General features: G+C 40.3%; 1 non-coding gene across 1 annotated transcript; it reads right to left on the bottom strand.

The window, feature by feature from the left end:
* Positions 1-1248: 1248 nt before the first annotated feature.
* LOC112760274 (small nucleolar RNA R71) lies at positions 1249-1356 on the bottom strand. Its single transcript, XR_003180723.1, has one exon. It is a non-coding gene; the product is annotated as a small nucleolar RNA R71 (small nucleolar RNA).
* Between the last annotated feature and the right edge of the window lie 3976 nt (positions 1357-5332).

Here is a 5332-nt window from a genome sequence, read left to right as displayed (position 1 = left end):
GAAAATAACATCATCAATTAATGTTTTGATTCAAAAATTTCAAGTTTGTTACTTGCTTGTTAAGAAAGATTCAAACTTTGAGTTCTAGAATCATATCTTGTGATTTCTTGCGAATCAAGTCATTAATTGTGATTTTAAAAATCAAATCTTTTTCAAAACTAATTTCAATCATATCTTTTCAAAAATATCTTCTTATCATATCTTTTTCAAAAAAATTTGATTTTAAAATATCTTTTCTAACTTCTTATCTTCTTATCTTTTCAAAATTGATTTTCAAATTTGTTTCAACTAACTAACTAACTTTTTGTTGGTTTCTTATCTTTTTCAAAACTACCTAACTAACTCTCTCTCTCTAATTTTCGAAAATATCTTCCCTCTTTTTCAAAAATTCTTTTTAATTAACTAATTAATTTAATTTTGATTTTAATTTTCGAAAATTACTAACCTTTTTCAAAAACTATTTTCGAAAATCACTAACCCTTTTTCAAAAATAATTTTCGAAAATTCACCTTCTCCCTCACCTCCTTCTAATTATTTATTCATCTACTAACACTTCTCTTCATCTCACATCACTACTCCTATCCTTACCCTTGTGTTTGGATTCTTCATTCTTCTTCACCCCTATTCCTTTTCTTCTACTACTAACAATAAGGAACCTCTTTACTGTGACATAGAGGATTCCTCTTCTTTTCTTGTTCTCTTCTCTTTCTTATGAGCAGGAACAAGGAAAAAGGCATTCTTGTTGAAGCTGATCCAGAACCTGAAAGGACTCTGAAGATGAAACTAAGAGAAGCTAAATTACAACAATCCAGAGATAACCTTATTGAAAATTTCAAACAAGTAAAGGAGATGGAAGCCAAACCCAACAACAATAATGCAAGGAGAATGCTTGGTGACTTTACTGCACCAAATTACAATTTACATGAAAGAAGCATCTCCATCCCTACCATCCGAGCAAACAATTTTGAGCTGAAACCTCAGCTAGTTTCTCTGGTGCAGCAGAACTGCAAGTTCCATGGACTTCTATCTGAAGATCCTTTTCAGTTCTTAACTGAATTCTTGCATATCTGTGATACTGTAAAGACTAATGGAGTAGATCCTGAAGTCTACAGGCTCATGCTTTTCCCTTTTGCTGTAAGAGACAGAGCTAGAGTATGGTTGGACTCTCAACCTAAGGATAGCCTGAACTCTTGAGATAAGCTGGTCAAGGCTTTCTTAGCCAAGTTCTTTCCTCCTCAAAAGCTGAGTAAGCTTAGAGTGGATGTTCAGACCTTCAGACAGAAAGAAGGTGAATCCCTCTATGAAGCTTGGGAGAGATACAAAGGACTGACCAAAAAGTGTCCTTCTGACATGCTTTCAGAATGGACCATCCTGGATATATTCTATGATGGTCTGTCTGAATTGGCAAAGATGTCATTGGATACTTCTGCAGGTGGATCTATTCACCTAAAGAAAATGCATGCAGAAGCTCAAAAACTCATTGACATAGTTGCTAATAACCAGTTCATGTACACTTCTGAGAGGAATCCTGTGAGTAATGGGACGCCTATGAAGAAGGGAGTTCTTGAAATTGATACTCTGAATGCCATATTAGCTCAGAACAAAATATTGACTCAGCAAGTCAATATGATTTCTCAGAGTCTGAATGGAATGCAAGCTGCATCCAACAGTACTCAAAAGGCACCTTCTGAAGAAGAGGCCTATGATCCAAAGAACCCTGCAATAGCTGAGGTGAATTATATGGATGAACCTTATGGAAACACCTATAACCCATCATGGAGAAATCATCCAAATTTCTCATGGAAGGATCAACAAAAGCCTCAATAAGGCTTTAATAATGGTGGAAGAAACAGGTTTAGCAATAGCAAGCCTTTTCCATCATCCACTCAGCAACAGACAGAGAACTCTGAACAAAATACATCTAATTTAGCAAACTTAGTCTCTAATCTATCTAAGGCCACTGTAAGTTTCATGAATGAAACAAGGTCCTCCATTAGAAATTTGGAGGCACAAGTGGGCCAGCTGAGTAAAAGGATCACTGAAATCCCTCCTAGTACTCTCCCAAGTAATACAGAAGAAAATCCAAAAGGAGAGTGCAAGGCCATTGAATTAATTACCATGGCCGAACCTGTAAGGGAGGTTGAGGGCGTGAATCCCAGTGAGGAAGACCTCCTGGGACGACCAGTGATCAATAAGGAGTTTCACTTTGAGGAACCTAAGGAATCTGAGACTCATCTAGAGACCATAGAGATTCCATTGAACCTCCTTATGCCATTCATGAGCTCTGATGAGTATTCCTCTTCTGAAGAGAATGAGGATGTTACTGAAGAGTAAGTGGTGCACGAAATTGTGATCTCCAGGCTCGAACAAATCCTGGTAATGGCTCCAAAGCTTGGTGCTCTGATCTTAATTCATAATTGTCACAACTTCGATACAACTAACCAGCAAGTGCATTGGGTCGTCCAAGTAATACCTTACGTGAGTAAGGGTCGAATCCCACGGAGATTGTTGGTATGAAGCAAGCTATGGTCACCTTGTAAATCTCAGTCAGGTAGATATAAAGTGATAATGGTGTTTTCGAATACTAAATAATAAAATAGGGATAGAGATACTTATGTAATTCATTGGTAGGAATTTCAGATAAGCGAATGGAGATGCTTTTCGTTCCTCTGAACCTCTGCTTTCCTGCTATCTTCATCCAATCAGTCTTACTCCTTTCCATGGCTGGCTTTATGTGATACATCACCACTGTCAATGGCTACTTTCGGTCATCTCTCGGGAAAATGATCCAATGCCCTGTCACGGCACAGCTAATCGTCTGGAGGCATCACCCTTGTCAATGGCTTCATCTTATCCTCTCAGTGAATAATATGCTCACGCACCCTGTCACGGCACGGCTATTCATCTATCGGTTCTCGATCATGCTGGAATAGGATTTACTATCCTTTTGCGTTTGTCACTAACGCCCTGCAATCGCGAGTTAGGAGCTCGTCACAGTCATTCAATCATTGAATCCTACTCGGAATACCACAGACAAGGTTTAGACCTTCCGGATTCTCTTGAATGCCGCCATCATTCTAGCTTACGCCACGAAGATTCTGGTTAGGAGATCTAAGAGATATTCATTCTAGCTTAATTCATGTAGAACGGAAGTGTTTGTCAGGCACGCGTTCATAAGGGAGAAGGATGATGAGCGTCACACATAATCATCACCTTCATCACGTTCTTGGGTGCGAATGGATATCTTAGAAGCGAAATAAGAAGAATTGAATAGAAAACAGTAGTACTTTGCATTAATCTTTGAGGAACAGCAGAGCTCCACACCTTAATCTATGGAGTGTAGAAACTCTACCGTTAAAAATACATAAGTGAAGGTCCAGGCATGGCTGAGATGGCCAGCCCCCTAAAACGTGATCAAAGGATCATAAGGTAATCCAAAGATGCCTAATACAATAGTAAAAGGTCCTATTTATAATAAACTAGCTACTAGGGTTTACATGAGTAAGTAATTGATGCATAAATCCACTTCCGGGGCCCACTTGGTGTGTGTTTGGGCTGAGCTTAAGTGTTGCACGTGCAGAGGCCATTTGTGGAGTTGAACGCCAGTTTTTGTGCCAGTTTGGGCGTTCAACTCTGGTTTTGGATCCTTTTCTGGCGCTGGACGCCAGATTTAGGCAGAAGGCTGGCGTTGAACGCCAGTTTACGTCGTCAATTCTTGGCCAAAGTATGGACTATTCTATATTGCTGGAAAGCCCAGGATGTCTACTTTCCAACGCAATTGGAAGTGCGCCATTTCGAGTTCTGTAGCTCCAGAAAATTCACTTTGAGTGCAGGGAGGTCAGAATCCAACAGCATCAGCAGTCCTTTTTCAACCTCTGAATCTGATTTCTGCTCAAGTCCCTCAATTTCAGCCAAAAAATACCTGAAATCACAGAAAAACACACAAACTCATAGTAAAGTCCAGAAATGTGAATTTAACATAAAAACTAAGGAAAACATCCCTAAAAGTAACTAGATCCTACTAAAAACATACTAAAAACAATGTCAAAAAGCGTATAAATTATCCGCTCATCAGTAAGTCACCAAGTACCTTGGTGCAATCATGAAGCTGAATGCCAAATTATTTGGTATTGAAACTTGGGAAGATGAACCTCCCTTGTTCACCAATGAACTAAGTGATCTGGATCAACTGAGATTACCTCAGAAGAAACAGGATCCTGGAAAGTTCTTGATACCTTGTACCATAGGCACCATGACCTTTGAGAAGGTTCTATGTGACCTTGGGTCAGGGATAAACCTCATGCCCCTCTCTGTAATAGAGAAACTGGGAATCTATGGGGTGCAAGCTGCTAAAATCTCATTAGAGATGGCAGATAATTCAAGAAAACAGGCTTATGGACAAGTAAAGGACGTGTTAGTAAAGGTTGAAGGCCTTTACATCCCTGCTGATTTCATAGTCCTAGATACTGGGAAGGATGAGGATGAATTCATCATTCTTGGAAGACCCTTCCTAGCCACAGCAAGAGCTGTGATTGATGTGGACAGAGGAGAATTGATCCTTCAATTAAATGAGAACAACCTTGTGTTTAAAACTCAAGGATCTCTCTCTGTACCCATGGAGAGGAAGCATAAAAAGCTTCTCTCAAAACAGAGTCAACCAGAGCCTCCACAGTCAAACTCTAAGTTTGGTGTTGGGAAGTCTCAACAATGCTCTGAACATCTGTGAGGCTCCATGAGAGCCCACTGTCAAGCTATTGACATTAAAGAAGCGCTTGTTGGGAGGCAACCCAATTTTTATTTATCTAATTTTTATTTTCATGGTTTTTCATGTTTTATTAGGTTCATGACCATGTGGAGTCACAAAATTAAATATAAAAATTGAAAACGGAATCAAAAACAGCAGAAGAAAAATCACTCCCTGGAGGAGGATCTCACTGGCGTTTAAACGCCAGTAAGAAGCATGGTTCTGGCGTTCAACGCCAGAACAGAGCATGGTTCTGGCGCTGAACGCCCAAAATGGGCAGCATCTGGGCGTTTGAACGCCAGAATTGCACCCTGGAGAAGAGCTGGCGCTGAACGCCCAGAACAAGCATGGTTCTGGCATTCAACGCCAGAAATGGGCAACAAATAGGCGTTCAACGCCCAGAACAAGCACCAATCTGGCGCTGAACGCCCAGAGTTGTGTGCAAGAGCATTTTGCATGGCCAATTTGGTGCAAGGTTGTAAATCCTTGAACACCTCAGGATCTGTGGACTCCACAGGATCACCTCAGGATATGTGGACCCCACAGGATCCCCAGCTACCTCCACTCACTTCTTCTCACCCCTCTTTC

Source organism: Arachis hypogaea, chromosome 16 (assembly GCF_003086295.3).
Source record: "Arachis hypogaea cultivar Tifrunner chromosome 16, arahy.Tifrunner.gnm2.J5K5, whole genome shotgun sequence".
In the NCBI taxonomy this organism is placed as follows: domain Eukaryota; kingdom Viridiplantae; phylum Streptophyta; class Magnoliopsida; order Fabales; family Fabaceae; genus Arachis; species Arachis hypogaea.
This window is presented reverse-complemented; position numbering and strand designations above follow the sequence as displayed.